This window comes from Vicugna pacos, chromosome 11 (genome assembly GCF_048564905.1).
Source record: "Vicugna pacos chromosome 11, VicPac4, whole genome shotgun sequence".
NCBI classification, from domain to species: domain Eukaryota; kingdom Metazoa; phylum Chordata; class Mammalia; order Artiodactyla; family Camelidae; genus Vicugna; species Vicugna pacos.
Genome location: NC_132997.1, coordinates 82,636,672 through 82,659,848, shown reverse-complemented (window position 1 = coordinate 82,659,848; position 23,177 = coordinate 82,636,672). Strand labels below are relative to the sequence as shown.

The following is a 23,177-nucleotide window of genomic DNA, read 5'->3' as shown; positions in this document are numbered from 1 at the left end:
TATCTTCTTCTACTATACCTTCAGTTATAACAATGATGCTCCTCACTTCTTCGGACACATTTTTAATAACTGGAGCAAAATAAGTAGGCATATTTCTGTCACTAGTTCACTCACTGTGTGTTTGAGTCATTTACGCATTGTGGTAGGTTCTGGGAATAAAAATGTGTTAAAGACTTAGTTCTTAGCTATATGAGCACGTACCACTTTTTCACTACCCAACATGTATATCACTTTCCTATATTTGGCAAATTCCTTTAAATCATCAGTGTTGGTATGGAACAGTTTGCCTCCCTCTCTAGAAGATGAGAATCCAAGACGCTCATGCTCCTAGCTTCTTCTGTACATGTCTGTGACCTGAAACTCTGCCAATCAGAGGAGCCCACACTGGACATTGAATCTGAAGTCAGACAGAAAAAGCGAAGCCTTTGCACAGTTCATTGTGGTGAGGACTACAGAGATCAGAAGCCACTCACTCAAGTTCCTTTAGAGGTAAGACAGTCTACCCTACCTTTTCTACATATTGTTTAAGGCTTGGTAGAAATACTTTTACTTCTCATCCTACAACTGAGATGTAGAAGTACATGACAAGAGGTGAAAAGTGCTGATATTTTGGTTTTAAAATGTGAATAGCTATACAGATAAATTTCAATTAAATTTAGTCTTTCTTAATTGTTACAACTAGTCAATAATGTACTTTTTATGTAAAGTGCTTAAAAGGGTGGCTGGCCCAAATTAAAGACTTTATAAAACTGTTGGCCAGTTTCTCTACATACTTTACAATTATATAATATTTCATCCTTTTTAAACTTTCCATGTTAATTACCACCTTTTTTATTCCAGTTTTCATGTTCTTCTCAACGTTTTTTGTGAGAAGGAAAAAGATGTATTAGATCTTGGTGTTTAATGAGAAAACTGAGACCCAAGGAGATTAAATAATTTTGCCCTGCTCATATTGCTGGGGACTTCTAAGCAGAAATTAGAAGTCTTTCTGGCATTCTGACCCTTAGGGCAAAGCACTTCTCATTACATATCTCTATCCAAGGGGTTGAAAGGACAGGGGGAGGGGTAGATCTGATGACAGATTTTCTTCCTTTGCTAAGGATATTTATCTTCTTTAACTTATGACTATATTCATGGCACAGCAAAATAAAACCCCTTAATGGTAGGCAGAATTCTGAGATGAGCCCCCGAAGATTCCTGCTCCCTCCTGCACACTTGTAATAATCCCCTCCCTCTGAGTATGGATGGAATCTCTGACTGTAATTAGTCGGTCTCCCTTAAATTAGGTCATGTTACTTAAGATCTTGCAGCACATTAGAGTCTCCTGCTGGCTCTGAATCTAGGAGCTGAAATAACCCCCGGCCAATAGCTAGTGGGAAAAAAAAAAAAAGGGATCTTTGGTCCTACGGTCAGAAGAAACTGAATACCATTAACAACTCGAATGAGGTTGATATATAGGACCCTTACCCCCAGATGAAAATGCCGCCCTACGAAAACACTGATTTAAGCTTTTGAGACTCTGAGCAAAGCACCTAGCTAACCTGTGCCTGAACTCCTGACCCACAGAAATAATGAGATAATAAATAAATGTCTATCATTAGTGGTAACATTACACAGCAATAGAAAACATTCATACTTAGAGACACCAATCTCTGTCTCAAAGATAATAATGATGATGATGGTAATAGTAACAATAATAATAATAATACCTAATGCCTTAGGAAGTAAAACACCTAAACATAGAAAGTCTGTTTATAGTAGAACCATGCTCAGATAAATCCTAATTTATGCACACATCTATGGCACACTAAGGTATACCCTTCCTCTGCAGTCATATTAGAGATGAAAAGGGGACAGATAGCCTGCACGGATAAGCTCCTGGTATTCTGACAACCATCACTTGTGTTTTATATGTATTGTGTTTTATATGTCTGTTGCATAATTTTGAAGAAATTATTCCTAGACTACTTCATAATCTTTCCAAGGTATAACCTAGTCTTAACACATTTTTTGTGTGAATACTAGGAACAAAGTTTTAACGCAGATATAAGGGGAAGAAATTATGGTGGACTTGAGTGCATTTTTGATGATTTTCTACTGACATTACTATTATTACCATTCCCAATATCAATGATCATAGTGCTTTTTGTGGGCAGAGCCCTGAACAGTTTAAAAATGCCTTGCATGACCACTAACCTGCTTTTGACTTGCACAAAAGCATTATGTGTTAGCCATTTCTCTTTCTTCAGCTGTTGGCATTGAGATCACACCACATGATGGTTTGATATATGTATACATTGTGAAATGATTACACAGTCTAGATAATTAACACAAATGCACTATATCAAAATCTGCTGCAGAATCTTAATCAAGTCACTTCACTCCCTGGGCTTCAGGTCATTCTCCTGAAAAGCAAAGAAGTTAGATAATAGATCCCTGTCTCCTCTATTTTTAAAATCCTGAGTTATTTAGATCAGAGGACACACTAATTTCATTGTATTGTACTCAAGATAATAAATCTCCTAAAATGTTGCTGAATACATTTATATAAAATCCATGTGAATCAGCCAACAAATATTAATTGAGTCTGTCAAGCCAAAAGTTCTGCATAAGATGCTATAACGAGATGAAAGAATCATATAACAAAGGGCTTCTCCTCAAAGAACTAATAGTCCAGCTAAGGAAATGAGATAGCACTTGAGGACAAGGAAAAAGAAATTAGTCACTAGGTAATTAATGTTACTCAGTAGAGAAAAAAAGTTTAGTTTATTTTGTAGAATGGGAGGCCAAAGAGAGACAAAGAATTGTGCACGGATATGCCAGAGGCTGCACTGAGTTCAGGGGATAAATTGGATATAAAAGATGGTATAGAAGAGAGAGACACTGCATGGCTCACAGTGACCTAGGGAAGAAATAAGGACAGAAATGGCCCGTTTGAGGCAAAGCAGGGGAACAGATTTGGCCAGACCAGGTAGTGGTGCCAGGAAGACTAGCGATTAATCCTGGTCAGATACAGAGATAACTGCTCTCAAGTAGAAAGCTGATTTTTCACTATTTTGTGGTTGCAAACTGAGACGGCACCAATTTGAGACAGCACCACATTTTTTAAAAATGTTGCCTGATTTGCTGCTCTAACAGTGGAGTTTAGACAGGGCATTGCTGTGGTCAGTGTACACCAGTGTGGAGTTATCAGAGCTTCTCCTGTGACGAGATGTGCATGAGGCTGCCTCTTGTGAAGCAGTTGAGCATTCCTGATAATACATGCTGGCCTCCATCTCAAATTCCCCAGCGGAAAATCAGGCATCTCCTCCTGCCTCCTTCTGGTGCTCTGCAGATGCCAGGCTTTCATTAGTAACATACATGAAAACCTGACTAAAAAAGGGAAGAGAGCAGTATATTCAGTCCCTCGTAGCTCCTTTGTCCTCAGTTGGGAAAGGCAACTGCTTTGTAACTTGGCTCGGAATTGGGGATTTCTTAGTTTTTGCCCTAAACATCTTAATATCTATAGATTCTGCCACCTAGTTCTCTCTATGGAGATGCATTACTGAAGGGCTCTACTATGACAGGTTCTGTTAAGTCACCCTAAAAGATAAAGGGTTTGGGGAGTCCTGAGAGTAGTGGATTAGGACTTGGACACATCTGCAATGCCCACTTTAACATTCTCCACCCCATAGGGGTAATAAGATTCAAAATTGCCTCAGGAGTTGCTGAGAGGTAAAAAGAGAGAAAATAGTGGTAGGTGAAGATAACTTTCAAATCACAATGCAGGTCTGAAACCTGAGAAAGGAGAAAAGGAAGAGAGGTAAATTGAAAAGAACATCTTCAAACTAAAGCACAGTTCTGGAAAAAAAAAAAGATTTTAACAAGGTCTGGCTTCTGTAATGAGAAAGGAGTGACATCACCAAGATGGTGACATAGGTTATTCCTCACTTTGACCTCCCTCATAAGAAGATCAACTAATAGCTATTCATGAATAAGACATAATAGTGAAAATCCAATGATGACAAAGAATATGGTAAAGCTAATTAAAGGTGCCTAAGAGTCTACATGAATATGGTTTGAGATTTGACTGAAAATTTTAGGGTCATTAGGAAGAGAGATAACCCCTCCATATTTCACCATACCTCTCCTCTGTTGCAGACCTACATTCCAGCCCAGGAAGGAGGCTAGGGAGAAGAATCAGGGTATTTTCTTACACAGAAATGCACTGAGAAACTGATCAACCAAAGGACCACTGGGAGACGTGAAGGTTAGCTACTGCTGGGAGAACATCAGATACTAGAGTTTCTTGGCTGCTATTTCCTACTCCATCTTCTCACAGACTCACCTCCACTAGAATGGATAATAAATCATTCCCATCAATCTGTGGATCTGATCCTAATGCCCTACATTTGCTTCCCACATTTTTGTACCTTATTAAAATTTTATTTATGTGCTAATAAGTACAGTGAAGGTTAATGAAAAACTTACATAAAATGCTTCAAGGCATTTTATCAAAGACACAAAGCCAAACATAGTATAATTATCACAAACATACTTGAAAAACCAAACGAATTGTCCCTTTTTATATCTCTCCTAAATAAACAGCGGATGTTTCCAATTCTATAGAGACCACAAAAAAGGCATTAATCTTCATTCTTGGAAAAACGTAGTCTTGAGTGACAGCTTGATGTTGAAATGTATATACCATTTCCCTCTACATGTCAAACCCATGCAATTAGTTTTGGGTGCATATTTTTCAACACTTAAAAATCAAGGTTGAAAAAAAATCAAGATAAAGATAAGATCTCTTTTTCTACCAAATACATTTTATTATCAACCTTCATTATCTTAGAGTATTGAAGACTCCCTACTTGTGTCCAACAAGTCATTCTGTAAAAGCTGTGTTCCTGCTGTGATGAATGGGGGATAAAAATATCAGTAAGGATATAGGATGATGTTGATGTTTAAAAAATAGTAATATTAGCAGAGTGACTGAGGACACATGGCTTACCACTGAAAGCCTTAATTTCCTCATCTATAAAGTTAGACTCAGAAGGCATTATCTAAAATGATTAAAGTTTCAAGTGAAAAAAGCTTACCATGTGCTCAAGAGCAAGTACTCAAAAAACAGTGACAGCTATTACAGGAAAGCATTCAAGTGTCCTGGTTACAATGACTGGCTCTAACTCAGATTGCCTGAGTACAAAGTCACACTAGGACACTTTTTAGCTGTGTAACATTGGGGAAGTTATTTAATACTGCTAAACTTGCATTTCCATTTCTGAAAAATGGGGTAATGCCATAACCTATCTCACACTGCTGAGGAAATTAAACAATACAGTATGTGTAAAGAACCTATAAGAGTGCCAGGCAGACAGTAATCATTTAGCAAATGCCAGTTAAATTATTATAATAGCTGTCATAAGGATAAAAAGCCTTTCACTTACTGGTAAACGTCAGCTCAAAGACTATAGACTTTACAAAAGTGAGACCTTTGCTGTAAGTTAAAATGTTATAAAATAAAAGAGACTACTGCTGGAGAGGAAATATCTCTCTTCTAAATAAAAGTCACAACACCCTCTTAAATAATTTCAATACTGTGATTGATACTGAGACTTTCAAATCTTCTAAGCAGAGCCTCCTTAATGTGCTTTTCCCCTTGTTTTCTGTGGATCCCTACTTTGAAACTGATGCAATCCCAGAGAACTTTCAGGATGGGAGGGCTATTTGATTATGGCATCTCATGCATTTATTGGATTTGCCATTTTTAAATATAAAGGTTCCTAAATTATTAACTTTCTTGAAGTGATATTTGATAGCAAAGTAATATCAGCATGAAGTATTAGATGATTTTTATTTTTTAAAAAAGCCAAGTAATTTGACAGAGTGTAATAATTACACTGTTCAAGAATATAAGTTTCCATTTTCTCAGAGAAATCTATATTGCATGGTTTCTGTTTCACAGGCTGTCATCAAGATGGTAAGACTCATTCCTCCTTTAATTGCACCATGGCAGTTGTTTTATGAAAAATGTATATGCAGTGCCTGCTTTTCAGAAGGGTGCCAAATCCATGACATCACTTATACAGTCACTCATGTGCATAGTTGTGAAGCTGGCTTGCATTCCAATGAAACTGGAGGGAAACCAGAATCAAAGTCCTCTCATGGTGGTCAGATGTGGTAACACAGATAGCAATGACGATCTAACAGTAGTGTGAAGAACAAAAATAGACCTGTCCAAAAGAACTTTTCCCTCCATTGAAGCTCAAAGTAACTGCTCACCAAAGAGTGTCAGCTTTACGGCTAGTTCAAGGTTTATGAGCAGTATACCTTTTTAACCTCAGAAATTTCACCCGTAAATCATATAGAAGCAGACAACAATCTAGAGCTGAGGTTCATGGGATGGAGTTAATACTGCCCTACCTCCTTAGATCATCACCTTGTGTCATTTTATGCCAATCTAGTTTGTCTGCATGTATTACAACTCCTCAAAGACTATTTCTGTTCAACATCACAAATTGAAAGGGATTCAGAAGGTAGAAGGCTGATGTCTCCTTTTGTGCTAGGTCCTGAGAGCAGGAAGCAATCCCCATATGATACATTCCACTCCTCAGAATCTTTATAACTGCATTGGATAATTAAAATGCATTCGCAATTTTTTTTACATTTTTTTAATTTAAAAAATTAAAATCTGTGTTTACATCCTAGAAATCAGAGCACAGCTTAAGGATGGATTTTCTGGGGAAGCAAGGAGCTTGCCAGCTCAGAAAGTACTACAGAGCTCCCACATCAGTTGGGAAACAGGTGGAAGACTTAATATTCTTTCTCACAGTGATATCCATGACTGTTATGCTTGCAGTGGGGAACTGTGCAACTGAAATGATGAAAGGAATGAGGTGATTTCTGGCCCTTGCCCTATTTCAGTCCCCTTCACCCATGACCACAGGCAGGTCCTTCACTCTATCTGTGACCATGATTCCCACCCAAGTATCTTTATGTGAGGATTTGATGAACTTATTCCAGTGAAAATGTCTGGTATATTGTCTCAGGCTGTGTTGATGCAAGATTTGATAATCACAGCACAGAATCTGTCCTGGGTACAAAGTTGGAAAAAGAGGCACCTTACAAACTTCTTCATCCATCTTTCCCATAACGACTTGCATTGCTATAGATGACTTCACTCACTCTCCCTCTGTCTCTCCCTGAATTGTATTTCTTCAACATTCAAGATCTGAACCCAACTTAATCCTTTTCTCTTACTATACTCCTCAACTTTACTCAACATGCAAGGCAAAATAAATGTTTCCCATTTCTCCATACATGTGACACAGCCTTTTCTGACCCTTTCAGCTAACTCTTCCCTATCATTGTGTGTCCTGTATCTTCCTCCTGAGAATCATACACAGACCTCACCCATTGCCCTAGTTGCAGTGCATCATATGCATATTTTTGAGTATCTCTTTCCAGGTTAGAATGACATCTGTGTCTAACTTCTGTTCAAGCACAGTGGTTGGCACAAATGAACTCATTATTATTTTGATTTCCTGAATATGTGTAAGCACATTTGACTGTCCTTTATGATTGGATTATTGCATTCTGTTGATTCTTATTTTGTAGTTGGCTTTATTCCTTTGATGACTATGTAAGTTTAAAAAGCTAGAGATCTAATCTATTCTTAGAAACAATAATTAGTACATATATGTAAACTAAAAAAATTGCAGTATACTGTATATATGTATGTACATGCAAAATAATGTGTATGTGCAGTCGAACTATAATAATTCTACCTAATAAAACTGAAAAAGGAAAAAAATAATAAAAACCTGCAAACTTAACATGTCCAGGATCAAATACATAATCTTTCTCCCCAAACCTGGTCTCCCTCCAGCTCCACTACCTCCATTCCATTTTTTGAAGCCAGAAATACCAGAGTAAACATTATCACCTCATTTTCCTTTATATACTATACCTAATACATCATCATCTCTTCTACTCTCCTATATATCTTAACTCCAATTCAGATATCTCCACCTACGTGGAGACAATGTAGATATAATGGGCAACAAATAAGAATTTGATGAGTTAATACATATCCATGTAGTAGACTAAATAATGTCTATCCCCCAACCAAAAACCAAAAAAGGTATCTATGTCCTAATACCTGGAAAACTATGAATGTTACTATGTAGTAAATAATCTGATTTCTACCCAAGCACACCAACCATACCCATCTGCTTTATGTCCCTTACATTTGGCATACTTCCTGCTTGATTCTCTCTTCTCCCTCCCATCCAACTATATCTAGAAATTCCAACTCATCCTCGATGTTCCAGGTCATTTTTCACTTCCTCGAGTATACTCACATCTCCCAAAGTCAACCTATTCTATTTTAGTCTTTTAATACAGTATACCTCTGAAGGTATAATTTTAATTTGTATGGTGTTCTGCATTTGTGTGAGTGTGTGTGTGTCTGCCTGTCTCCCCTCAAAGTGCTAGCTTTGAGAGTGTAGGCTCCAGGAGGGCAAAAATAATTTATGCTTATTCTATTACATCCCCTACTTATCACAGTGGATGCTCAATCAATTGAATACAATGAATACATATAAACTAAAAGGTTTATGTCCAGTTACAGCCCTGCCATGAACTATGGTGCCTTCAACAAAGAAGTATCTGCCTTTTGTTACTGAAATTTATATATATACAATACAATCTCATCCACTAGGGGGACCAAACTTTTGGGAATAAATCCTTTAAGAAGTGTTCTCAGTCTCCTAAAGTTTGAGCAAGGAAACTGAAATATAAGCATCATCTCTCGTTTCCATTTTTAAGATTGAGAAATTGAGAATTAAAGAAAACAGTGGTCCTACTCTGTATTCCCCCCTCTAGTCGGTCTAGTTTCAAACTCAGCTTTTTATACAATGAAATCACTACATTTCTTTAAAACGCTCCCCTCCACCACTAACTCCTTCATACTATACATACACTTATACATATATACATACACATTTATTTTTCTCTCTCTATATATATAGATGATACATAGATAATAGTCTATGTTGAGATAATATGAAATTATGTACATACATATGTATATATAGTGTATATATACATATTCTCCCAACATAGACTATAAACTCTTTGGGGAGGAGGCAGTGTTTTATGATTCTATATCAACACTAGATTGGTGGTCTGATATTTGAAGAGTGAGTCAAGTATAACTCTGGTGACCAAGGCACTTAGACCCCAAACCCCTGATATGAGAGAATAGCAATAGTTAGACATTCTAGGGCAGAGATGATTTCCTCATTGTTGGGTGTAATGGTATACTGAACCACCAAGTCCCTTTACTTTCCATATCTCCCACAACACAGAACATGGCTTAATGCCTAAATAAATATGGCATTAAGTTAAGTTGGAAAGTTTTAAAATAAAGAAAAAAATCAAGATCCTTTCAATCCCACTGTTAACTAAAGCCAAACTTTCCTCAGCAACTTTAAAGGAAAGATCTGTTATCCCTTCCCTTGCTTCTATTCTTGACAGAGATAAGATGACGGACCTTCCAGTGCATAGGCTGAAAGTGAAGTTAAACCCTCTATAAGCCACAGCAGGTTGAGTTGTGAAAGGACCTATTAATATGATTTTCATCTTCCACTAGCTTCCCCAGCATGATCATGCTGCCTTTTTTTTCCTTTAGGGATAATGGACTGATATAAAATCTCAATATTTGATAAGCAATGACTTCGATTATTTTCAGGAAATGGCAGGCAAGCAAAGAAAATAAGGCACGGATAACTTCAGAAAACATCTTGCTTGGGAGAAGAAAAATAAGAAAAAAAAATGCACCTTACCCCCACCACTCTTGATTGTACTTGTGATGTCCAGTAATCCTGCCTCAATTCAGAGCTGTTAGAGGCAGAATTTCAGATGTAAAAAGTTGACTTCCAGGGAAGTAACTGCAGTGAAACTTTTCTGGCCTAAATACTAACTTTATACTTGAATAGCGAGTGATTATGAATAATACTTAGAAGACTTATGGACCTTTTTTGAATAAGAGACCCCATTGAGCCATAAGGAGTCCTATAATCAGCCCACTTCCAATTCTGCACATCCTCCCTTTATATAAGAGTAACAGCCCATTCCTGCATAGTCAGGTTAGAATTTACAAACAATTCCATTTATAATGCATTAGAGCAACTCAATACTGAAGTTGCTTTGCAATGAATCCTATGGAAATTCATACATTTCCTTTACCCTGTGAAAATCCATGGCTCTCAAAACTATGTTAATTTGATTATGTGAGCTGAGGTTTTAATAATTGGGTTGGATTACCTATAGCTTACTTGTACTTTGCTCTTCTCGTCATTATTTATGGGAGCATTTCATTTTAAACAGTGAAAGTTAATTTCGTTCTGTGGCTTGTAAGTCTTTTTTTCCCCTAAAATCAATCCTTTAGTTTGTCATCCCTAATATTGTTGTTCTAAATATAAGAGATGGGAAATGCACTGTTCCAAATTATGAAGCCAATTAGCATAGAGTTGTGACACCCTAACAGGTGGAAAGAAAAAGAATCAAAACTGTCCTACCACATCATTAGCCCAGTAATAGCCCAGTCTCAGCTGTGAGAAGAAAGAGGTTGCTCATGCTTTGGGGAAAGCAAAAAAAATACCAATGTGGAGAATCATAACTAACTCTGAAAAATATTTTTTCTTGATAATCTTTTCTCGTTTTCATTACTTATTTATGGTGGGAAAGATATAAACATAAAACTTTTCAGGAGAACTGTCATTTCTGAATGACTGTACTTAAGTCTAGAATAAAAATATATGTAGAGCAAACTTCTAGAGAGTGTGTGCAAATATTTCAGTTTCCTTATTTTAGAGCTTAGCAGATACACATCTAGAATCACAACCAAAATAGGATACAATTTCTTCAGGCTCACTTGAGGAAAATGCAGAGTCCAAAATCACAAACTTCAAGTTGTCTCAGTAGCAGGAGGTTCTAGGAGTGCCTGCTCACAGTTCCACATTAGACTCATGTAATACTGAATCTTTATAGATCTTTGCTTTGAGGGATACTAAGACCTGCATCTGTTTAATTAAAGCTTAACAAATCAAAAAATATACTGTTTGTTTTAAAACAAATTAAACTAAAGCAAACAAAATTGTAGGACATGAGCCAGAAAAACCTTTTATAAAGATACAATAAATATCTGCCTCTTCTTAACAACTTGCAAACATGAAGAGACGGTTAATCATAGGCATTAGTGTTGGTTACAGATGAGGCCTTGATAATGTGCTTTTCTCTCTCCTTACATGGTTTGAATCCTCTGCTGCAAGAGAAGGATGGAATCTCAAAGCAAAGAGCTTTCCTTTGTTGAACCTGGGCCACAGGCTGTTAGCCAGCTGGCTCATTGGAAGCTTCTCCTGCTGCTTGCATATATCCTGACTCCCTGGCCTGGGTGAAATCAATTTTTACAAAATCCTATTATACTGTGTACTTCTCTTTTAAATACACATAGAAGTTGTGAATATACACTCAATTTCATGAATGTTTGATTCTTTCTTTCTCCTCTACTAGCAAGCACCGTGAACACAAGACTCCTGTATTTTTCTCATTTCTGTGTATCCTAGCAGCAATTCCTTTTAGTTCTCTATTGCTGTGTATCAAATTGCCATAAACCCTAGTGACTTAAAACAACACACACCTAGTAAAATGGTACAAATAGTGGAAACCAGTATGACAACTACTCAAAAATATTACCATAAAATTACTACTTCTAGGTATATATCAAAGAAATTGAAAACAAGGACTTGAACAGATGTTGTATAGCCATGTTCACAGCAGCATTATCATAGTAGCCAAAAAGTGGAGGGAATCCAAGTGTCCATCAAGAATAAAGGAATAAATAAAATGTGGTATACACATACAATGGAATATTATTCAGCCTTAAAAAGGAAGGAAATTCTGACATATGTTACAATATGGATGAAACTTGAAGTAGTGATGCTAAATGAAACAACTCAGTCACGAAAGAACAAACAGTGCATGATTCAACCTGTATGAGGTACCTAGAGTAGTCAAAATTAGAGCTGGAAAGTAGAACTGCAGTTGGCCAGAGGCTGGGAGGTGAGGTGTAATGGGAATTTAGTGTAGAAGGGTACTGAGTTTCAGCTTGGGAAGATGAGAAGGTTCCAAAGTGGGATGGTAGTAATGGTTATACAATAATGTGAATGTACTTAATGCCATGGAATTCTACATTTAAAGATGGCTAAAATAGTAAATTTTATGTTATGTATATTTTACCACTATACATTCACACACACACCCTAACTACACCTTACAGTTTTTGTAAGCCAGAAATGTACGAGTGATAAAACTGGGTCCACTGTTTAAGGTCTCTCACAAAGCTTCAAACAAGGTGACAGCTAGGACTAGGGTCTCATCTTAAGAACTGACTGCGGAAGGATCTACCTTCAAGCTTCTGTAACTGTTTGCTGAATCTGTACCTCAAGGGCTGTTGTTCTGAGGGCTTCACTTCCTAACTGGCTGTTGGCTGCAGGCTGCTTTCCATTCCTTGCTATGTAATCCTCTTCAAAATAGCAGCTGTGTTCATTAAAGCAGATCAGTCAAGAGAGCAAGACAGATGTCACAATATTTTAATCTATTCCTGGAAGTGTATCTCTCAATGCTATCATAGTCATTTGGTTAGAACCAAGTTACTTAAGGGGAGGTGACTGCAGAAGGCCATAAACATCAAGAGGCAGGGAACACTTGGGGCTGTTTTCAAACTCTGTCTACCACATGGTCCTAGGACTGTGAAGGTAAATTCTGGGAATAGGCAGTGACTCCAAAAGGAAGCCGGTAATGGGAGTCCAAACAATGGCAGGGGGTCAGAAAAAACAGAATGTCAACCCCAAGCCTTCATCAGGAAAGCTAAAATTATAGGCAGGATTGTGTCAGAGCCAGTCTCCAGGAAGGAAGACAATTATGTTATTTCAGGAAATAATGATCAGCTGTCTGGGCCAGAGGATGCCCAGAGGCTAAGACAGGTGCCAGGGTGGCAGCACTATTTAAAGTCTAGTCCAGCTCAAATGCTCTAAATCCTGCCTGATGGGTCTTCATGCAGCTGTTTGAGGTACAAACCTTGGTTATCAATTTCTCTAAATTTCTTTCTCTAATTTCCCCCCACAGGAACTGGGATGGGCTCCAAATTGATTACCTGATAAACTTCTCTGGGTTTGAAAACTTTGATGGCAAAATATTCATTAAGGCAATTCAACTTCCCGTCTTTTCTGTCAATAAGATTTAGAAAATCCATTTCTGAACCAAGGCCATGGAAACCATTCAGGAGCTTCAATCTGAGGTTCTCTTTTTCTGATTGTTGGGCCAATAAATTCCTGGGCGATCACTGTAGCCTCTGATTAGGAATCTTATTAAGGGGAGTGGGCAGAGATGGTGATGAGGCTGGAGTGAAGAGACAGACATTTGTTTTGTTTTCATGGAGTGTCATCATTATTTTTTTTTATTGTTGTTGTGCTTATCATAGTAAGATACTAAGCGAAAAGCAAAGAAACAAGCATCTCACTTAGTCAAAGGAGAAAAAACGTACACAGCAAAACAATGGGGGGCCTCTCCTTAACCTGAAGCAGTCTCCTTCAATGTTCTAAATGGCTATCATTTGTTCTAAGTGACAAGAACTTCTGATACCAGAAAACAGTTTGCTTTTAGTCCAACACTTTTTGAAACCAAGTGATATTATTCCTCTATGCAAGTCAAACATGTTAACTATGTGAATATGGAATATATATCTGCTTAATAATGTTCAAAAATGGCATGTGCCTATTTGAAAATTGAACATGTATTTTAAACTACTGAGGAATTTTTGCTGTTTCATTTTTTTCCATTTGAATACAAAATCAATCTACAGAGTGGCCATAGTTCACTTTCTCTATCATGTGCCATAAACACTGTTAATTCTATCACATGGCATCATTATTGATAGGTAAAATAACACCCAGGTATATTAACCTAGGTGTAACTAGATAAGGATGGGTAGACATAGAAGGAGAAGCTCCTACTGGACTGACTTCCTTGAATCAGTGGAGCTTTTTGACGTAAACATAAAAATAGGTAGTTGGATGTATAATCCTGCCTGTGAAGTTCTGACTAGCATGAGGAGCTGATACTTCAGATACCCGATGAAAACTGCAAATACAAAAACTGATGCAGCCAAGCCTCACTTTTCATCAAGTCAGTTTGTTTCTAGCCTATTTTGTTGGTTCCAAATCCACTGTAGCACAAGGAATCCTGCATGGGCAGAAAAGTGCCAAGTACTCATTAATTATGAAGATTTGTATAAAGATTTTAGACAAAGTGGCTTCCTTTGTCAAAATGATGATGACAATGTAGTGGCCTTACCTTTATTGGCTCTGCCATTTTTATTCTATTGTTCTGAAAGTTACAAATACAAAAGCAAGAACTAGTTTCCATTTTTCCATCTAGAAATTCACCCCATCCCTCGCTGTTTTGAACACATTCCTCTTTCTAGAAAGGTCACTATTTCCAGTGCTACAAATGTGCTGTTTTAACTTGAAGTGTCACTTGCAGTTTTAAAGCTCGTTCCCTGTTTACAAGGATCTTTTCTCTCCGGTATTTCTTCTGTGATACCTGAACTTGCTCAACAATCTTGGAATGCACTTGAGAGACCAAATTTTTAAAATTATATTCGGCTTTCAAGTTTTCCAGAACTGCTCAGCACATCAAGACTTACTTTCTGAAATCCTTGCTCTCACAACCAGACAACTCCAGAAGATCTCCCTCCTGTTCCTCCATTTATCTGACAATATTTGGTGGAACTTTGTAGAAATAACAGTTTGAGTGCAATCTAGAATTTTTTGCGTGCCACTATATGATTTGGCTTTAAAAATTCACCTCTTCCTCACTATTTGCTTCCTTTCTTTTTCATCTACTTTAAACACCGTCATAACAGACCTCCTTTTACACTGTCTAGGTTCTAGAAGGCATGCACTACACACAGTCCTTAAGATTCTACTCACTTCCTAGAGGGTGAGAATGGAACTACTGTTCATGGAAAAAGATATCATGGCCATCAGTATATTTCGATGGCTCAAAACAAGAAATTCAATGAAACACCCAAGTGAGAGGTCCAAAATTGCTTATTCTTTTATTTACAGACAAACTGGATGGCTTATTGTATTTGAGTTTCATTATACTATTTTATTGTAAATGAGGAACACTTTTAGAAAAGATGTGTTATAAATTTAAGTTCACTCAATACTCTCATTTTGTTTTTACATCTGATTTTTTTTGTTTACTGATTTGTTATATTGCAGAGCATTATATTTAACTCAGTAAGAACAATTTTTCAAAAAATAGGGACAGAATTTAAAGTAAGCATGTATGAAAATTTTTTTGTTTTGTTTTTGTTTTTCTGGGGGGAGGTAATCAATTTTATTTATTTTTTAATGGAGGTACTAGGGATTGGACCCAGGACCTCAGGCATGCTATGCATGTCCTCTACCACTGAGCTGTATCCTCCCTCACCATCCCCACTCCGCCTGCAAATTTAATTCTAGTTAGGTTCAACATTACCTAGAAAGGTAAGAACTCAGACACACACATGCACACACATACAATATAGATATATCAGATTTTTCCTTAGTATCTTCCTGGAAAATTGAAAGTCTGTGACATATTTTATATATTATTAACATATGGAGTTATATATTTACATACAACTGTATATATAATTTTACATGGATAAATATGTATGTGCGTATGTATGTATGTATATGTGTATACACATCTTTGAACTTGAATTTGGAGATTCAGTCCCTATTTTATACAAAAATATAGTTAAAACCTGAAAAAAGCTTACTTTGAAGAATGACTCATTGATGCCAGCAAAGCTCTACCTACCAATCATTATGCTACTCCACTTCCTCCCAAATTTATCCTCTGTGCTCTGCTTTATAATGCTGGAACTGAGACTGCAAAGTGCATTTCTCCTTCCTTAGATGGTTTCCTGTTAGGTCCCATAAAAGGCACAAAGGAAGACAAGGGAAAAAGAGAAGGAATTGATTCTTCCTATTTTGTTTGCTGTTTCTATCAACAACAGTTTTTTACCCTAGAATCAGCAGTGTAACAGGCTCCAGTTTCTCTTATTATTCCCCAAAATATCCTTCCTGTGCCTCTTTAGAGACAGCAGAACCACACGAGTAAGGTCTCTGGAGATGGTTGGGTGGTTACTTGGTCCTGAACATGATGCTGAGCCTTTTACTAAAATCACATGGGAAATTGGCAACCTGTGGCATCCAGTTTCATCACATTTAAGTATAATACTAGCTGTAGGCAAAGATCCTACTAGAGCAAATGCCTTGGGCACAAGTAGTGACTGTGTTCGACAGTTATGGTAGCAATAAAAACTGTGAGGGCTGTGAGTAAGATGGCCAATATCATCTTGCACTGGAGTGCTTTCCGAGAGAAATAATAAGTTTGAGGCTCCAATCTCTGAAATCAACTTAATATCAAAGGAACAGCTTCTGGCTTCAGTGGTGGCTGGAAACTAATATCTTATTTCTTGTAGCCATAGGAAAACATCTCTGAAAAATAAATTCAAACCTTATTATATGTGTTGCATAATTTCTAGATAATGAGATTTACAGACATAAACCCTCTTATGTGACTGTTAGGGAACTGGAAAGAAGGAGCCTGAATCTTGGAATAGAAACATCTGGGTCTATTTAGAAGAAGAAAATCTTAAGACTACAAGTTCTCAGTGTCTCTTGCCAATGGAATCAGCTTGCCCTCCCATCTCTGAGGACACTAATTATGAATTAATTGAGCCTTTGTAATAACTTCATTAATTCTCTATGTTAAATTCATTTTGCTAAACACTAAGATGATTTCTATTTTTCTGAGTGGACTGTGACTGATAAAATATTTGAATACACCTTCTTATTCTCCTTAAACTATAATGAACTAGGGAGAAGAAACTTTGATAATGGTCATAATCCACTATAATTCATTTTTAACACTATGCTTTTCTAATAAAACATAACAGAACATTTGCTTAAAAGCTGCCATATTTCTCAATGCAGAGGTCATATTTTGATATAAATACAGCTCACAGTGTATAGTTTACTGCCTTCTTTCACATATTTTTTCTTTTCCCCTTCAATTTGCAGTGACACCTGCTATTGCCAAGGCCAACAACTTTAAACCAAACATAACAGTTTCCACCTACTCTAAATCTGTACCTTTTCTTGTGTCTCCCACCAGGTTTAATTTCTCATTTATCAAATTAGTTGCCAAATTCAATTTAGTTCAGCAAAGATTTTGGGACTCACGATGCGTCCAGTATGGTGCTAGACACAAATCCTGCCACTGAGGCAAACCTCATGCTCATTTACCCCTATCCATTCTTTCTATTCCATCTTAATCTCCTTACTGGTCTTTGTGCCTCATTTCTCTCTCTCTCTCTCTGTGTTTTTTTTAAAAAAAGGTTATGCTTGTTGGCAGAATTCTAAACTGTTATCTCTAGAAAGCCTATATAAAATTTGTAACATAAAAAGACATTAACTTAGCCCAATATTACGATAAAGAACTACCTGTATACCCTGTCTTAGATGCCATCTGACTTAATTTGATTTTAATTTGCCTGTAATTGATGGACTCAAAATATCCAAATTAGCAGACATGTGTAACACAATGGTTCTAATCTTTCCATAAGTATTACATCTCTAGATTTAATGTTGTGATATTTTACTCAATTAAGTATATTTATTACACCACCATGTCAAATACATCTATACACCTATCTCTCTCTCCCTCTCTGTGTATGTTCTATGTAATTGACTTTTCCCTCAAAACTGTACAATTCTGTAACATAATATATGCATTACTGAACCCTTCTGATGGCATTTCCAAGTTTCCCTGTTTGATAAAAGAGCTGAAAGCAATAGTAGTTATATGTTGATCTGTTGATAATGAAGAAAAAGTGCCAGGCTGAGCTTTACATATCCAGAGTTCATTTTGATGTAGCAAAATTTGACGTCCTTAACACCAAAAAGAAAAGGATTTCGCATTTCTATTTTCTTACATTGAAGAAATAAGTAAACTAAATAGGAGAACAGAACTGAGTTGCCAGGTACTCCAACCTCTGGGAAATGGAAATGTCCAACATCAGATTTTGTTTCATCTGGGAAACTTACTGGTTTCAGATATTTAAGGGAATATTCATTAAATTATTAGTTGACCACTAAAGGCTAACCTAACAGAGACTTAGTTGTCACACACAACACAGTACAGAGTTTTCATATTTAGATCACAAGAGTCACCAAATAAACAACAACTGTAAGAATAAACAGCAACAACAACCAACTCCAGAGAGGAAAGATAATTTGATTTCCAGAGCTGCCATATTTTATTAGGCAAAATGACCAGCTTTCAACAACAAAGTATGAGGTATGCAAATAAATTACAAAGTATGGCCAAGGCACAGAAAAATAAAAATACTCAACAGAAACTAACCCAGAGGAACCGCAGACACTGGACTTACTAGACAAATCAGCTGTTTTAAATAAAATCACATCTAAAGAACTGGAAATATTTTAGTTTAGTATGAGTTTAATTTAGTATGAGAATGATGTTTCAGCAAATAGAGACTATCACTATATAGGCAGAACTTTTAAGAAAAGAACCAAATAGAAATTCTGGAGTTGAAAAGGCAATAATGAAATGAAAAATTCAATAGAGAAGCTCAAAGACAGATTTAAACAGGCAGGAAAACAAAAATCAGTGAACTTGAAGATAGCTTAATTGAGATTCAGTTCAAGGAACAAAAAGGAAAAAAGAATGAAGGAAAGTGAAAAGAACCTCAGAGACCTACAAGGCATCAGTGAGCATATGCTTATTTGCACGAGAGATTCCCAGGAGGAGAGGAGAGAAAGAGGCGGGAAAAACACTTGAGGATCTAATGGCCAACAGCTTCTCAAATCTGCTGAAAAAATATTAGTATCAACAACCAAGAAGTTCAGCAAACTTCAGGTGGGACAAAGTTAAATAAACCCTCACCTAGATACATCATAAACTGTCATCATCAGAATCACATGCAGGCCAGGAGACAACAGAATGACATATTCAAAGTGATGAAAATAAAATGCTCTTAATTAAGAATCCTATATCCAATAAAAAAAGAAAAAAAACTATCAAAAGTGAAAGTGAAATCAGACATTCACAATATACAAAAAACTGAGAGAATTCACTGCTATTAGACATGCCCAAGAAATAAATACTACAGGGAGTCCTTAAGGATGAAATTAAAGCAAACTAGAGAGTAATGTGAATCCACACAAACAAATAAATGAGCACAGGTAAAGATAACAGAGCTAGCCTAAATACCTTCAGTATAGTGAACTCACTCCCTTTGGAGCAAACTTCCCATATATACCTAACCAAGCTGTCTCTTGCACTATTCGCACAGCGATGTTTCTTGGGCCTCAAGTGACAAATTTAACTTCCATTCCCTTTGAAAGCCTTACAGTTGTTTTAAAACACTTATCACTTTCCCTTGAGTCCTCTCTCTATAGTATGATATATCCCATACTAAAGTATCAGCCTCTTGATTACTAAATGCTTGCCGAATTTGCTCCCACCATTAGACTGTGGTTCATGCTTCCTACTCTGATATCCAGCCTACCTTTTGAACGTTGCAAAGTTTAATTACAGTTACTCTTTCCCTTGAGTGCTGAGTACAGAAGACACTCTTGTCTATAAGGTGCCACAGAATGTTCCTCCTGTCATTTTTATCAATGAGTTTTCTATCTCCTCATTGTAATCAGGTTTAAGACCATGACTTTTTTTTTTTAACAAGAATCTAAATTTCTTAGTAGTTTACAACACTTAGTAGCTTACATAACCTTGGGATAGTCACTTAAATCTACTGAGATATGGTTTACTCATTTGTATGAAGAATATGAAAGCATTTTTTGGAAAAAATTAAGAATGAGGAGTTTTAAGAAAATGCCCAATAAATGTTCATTATTGAAATTTATTGCAGGCAAGGAACTGGAACCAAGATCTTCTAACTTCTATTGCAGAAATTTTCCTACTATGGCCCCCTGTCACACCTATCATTTCTTAGGTGCCTTCCTAGTTCCTAATCTCTGCTGCTTTGCAAAGTAAAAGTTTTGCAGAATGGGAAGATTCTGAAATATCTCATATCCAAGCATTTAATGAGCAAGTGAACATTTTTCAACATCCTGTGTTAACCAAATCCGCCCTCAAAGATTTTTATATGTGGAATCTCATGCTTGCCCTGTGTGGGTGGGGCTCACTGAGTCATATATTTAGTTTGATCCTGAATAGGACTAGATGATTTTATGTCCAATTATCCATGACTGTTGGAGCAAAAACGAGAATAATCAAATTTCATGCTTCAGTAGGTAAATCAATGGCTGTGCAAGTACAGCTGATGTCCTTTTCAAATGTTCCTAAGAGCCTTGCACAATTCATTGGACATCTAAGAGGGCAGCTTTACCTCTGTTAAATCAATAATGTAAAAACTTTACCTGTACCCCAAATCCAGAGTACTCAATCCCACAACTGAGGACAGATTTTGTAGCTAGCCAGACATTACATTCTCAGTGTTCTTTCTTCTTTCTCTAGTTTTAGGCATTTGACCTGAATTTTTCAATATACCGTTAACAGTACTATGACCAAATGAAATATTGCATATGAAAATTCAGACTCAATGGGCAGATTTTTGTTTTTGTTTTTTTTTTTTGTAGTGGCTTTTCCTAAAGCCTCTGAAACTTCATGGATAAAAGTCTGAAGCATGAATGACAGCATTTTTTAGAGTTTGTTTCTTGGCTCACCTGTCTCAGAATTACCCATTGTAATTATAAATACAACAACAAAAATAACACCATAAAAAGAAGGGAATACATAAGAAAATGAGAGAGAAGAGAGGAGAGGAGAGAAATATTTTAAGTTCATAGTGAAACAAACTTCAGAGTCTGTGGAGAGAAAAGCCCAGGAATTTGCCTTTGTAACATACACCTCTGATTAAACTGATGTACACAGAAATATGAGAATTTCTGAGCAATTTAATCAATAAACCAAAAAACAAATAAGCCAATAATAGCTTGAAGAGAACTGTTTGATATTTAAGGAAATGAACTACTAGCATCATTCTGGCAACAGATCTTACCATGCACCATTTGGACTTCAAAATTATGGAACCAACCCATTAGGAGCATGCACTTTACTTAACCTCTTTATGGGTAATGAAAGCAGATGCTAATGATTAAGTAATAAAGTGGGTAATGCAGACAGTAAGTGCCATATTGAATTCAGTGATGAAGATCTAATAATAAACCAGAATAATCTGGAAAGGGAGGTGGCATGATTTGAGATAGGTCTTAAAATCTGGTTAGGACATTAAAGGATGAACAGAAGAAGACAGGATTTTTCAGGTAGAGACAGAGAATATGGATAAATAGAGGGAGATATGAATAATATGTTATTTTGGAGTGATAAAGATGGGAATAAATGGGAATAAATAGACTAAGAAAATGTATCCTTTTTCCAAAAATACTCATGTCAGGAACACTTTTTGTATTGTATTGTAGTCTCCCATTATCAATGCAAACCTCCAATCCAACTTATAGTGTACCCAGTGTGAAACCAACTAAGATATTTGACCCACAAAGTCTCCTCCTTCCTAATGGATCAGTTTTACTTTGAATCTAAAGCAGTGGGAAATTGAGACAAGACATAATGAAGCCCTTGAGACAACAACCAGAATCTCCACTAAGCATAGGGCAGAGTGATAAAGCAGAACATCTACCTCTGCTTCTCTAGTTGGGAATCAGAGGAGGCACCTCGGTGGAAGTATATACGTGAAAGGATATCAACCCACAACACTATGTAGTGAAATGTTCTTGCGATGATAACTGGAATAGTCATTCTTTTTAATAAACTCTAAAATGTGGAATTACACTATTTTGTCAGGATTCTGGGTTACATTTAGTAATTCTCATGCTAAATTCTAAGTAACTTAGGAAATCCACATAAGATCAACACATTATCTTGCGTTTTCTGTTTCATACAGTCAGAGAAATAAAGTTTTCATCTTTTCTGTTCCCATCTCCTAATGAGGTCAGTCCAATCATTCACGGGGTTCTGGAACTGCAATCAGTGGTGACATGGCACTAGAGGCCCTGATAAATGGACACATATGCATATTTATCTGCTGAAGAAATTGCTTACATGTTAATGCAAGTGGAGCATGTGTTACATGAGAGGATTCCAGTAGCTATACTCTGTCTACGTCTTATGAGAAGGGCCTTTTTCTATAGGTAGTGAAAAAGTACTGTCAGCCTTTATCCTAAATGTTGGTCTAGTGGCCAGAAGAAGGCTGACCATTGGGATAGGAGGCATAGTTTCAAAATACAAGAAGGCTGAATTGAGCAGCCTCAAGACAGAAGCAGGAGACAAGCAGGTTAGCCCAGTAAAGCAAAGGTTATGGTGATAACTGACACTCTCAAAAGGTTTGAAGAGGTCAAAGTCCCTGTACTCTCTCCTTTTGGGATCCACCATCTCCAGGCAAGAGGAAATCTTCATGAAGCTTCTCAATCCACAGCAGCTCCACCATGTGCATGTTGTGATTGGGATTTTCCTCATCAATCCATTTCCTTTTGCTTTTCAGATGTCATAGTTTCTCATTAATTGAAAGTCCTCCCAACTTTTCTAAGCTATGGAGTATGAGAAGGAATCTGTGACTTTTAATTCTCTAGATTTAATTAGAACTCCCAAGTGAACTTTTCAAATTATATCTCCCTCAAATCATTTCACTTTCTTGGGATATAATTTATCTAATTAGCATTTCCCCCTGATTGTACTTCAATGTTTCATGAAAGTATCCAGTAAATGGTACCTCAGCTTTTCCCACCTACTGTTCATTTTTCCCTTTTTCATTATGAACCAGAGCCCTGAAAAGAGTGTGAAAGCCTTATGAAAGAAGGGGGATTTGAGTCTTGTTTTAAAGAACAGACAGACACAAATTAGGAACTGAGAGAATGGAAGGGATTTCATGGAATATGGACCAAAATGAATAAAAGGTCCTGAGATGTGAAATTTGAGACTGAGTCTGAAGAATAGTGAATAATCAG

At 36.7% G+C, this 23,177-nt stretch overlaps 1 protein-coding gene across 9 annotated transcripts in view; it reads right to left on the bottom strand.

The window, feature by feature from the left end:
- The window catches only part of LOC140699842 (uncharacterized), a 287,621-nt gene that overhangs the window by 195,641 nt on the left and 68,803 nt on the right, over positions 1-23,177 (bottom strand). The window contains exon 3 of one of the 9 annotated variants that reach the window (XR_012078097.1): positions 15,922-16,027. The exons of the other annotated variants lie outside the window; for them this stretch is intronic. The gene's annotated coding sequence lies outside the window, so the exon portion shown is untranslated. The remainder of the gene's footprint in view (positions 1-15,921; positions 16,028-23,177) is intronic. 9 annotated transcript variants of the gene reach the window in all.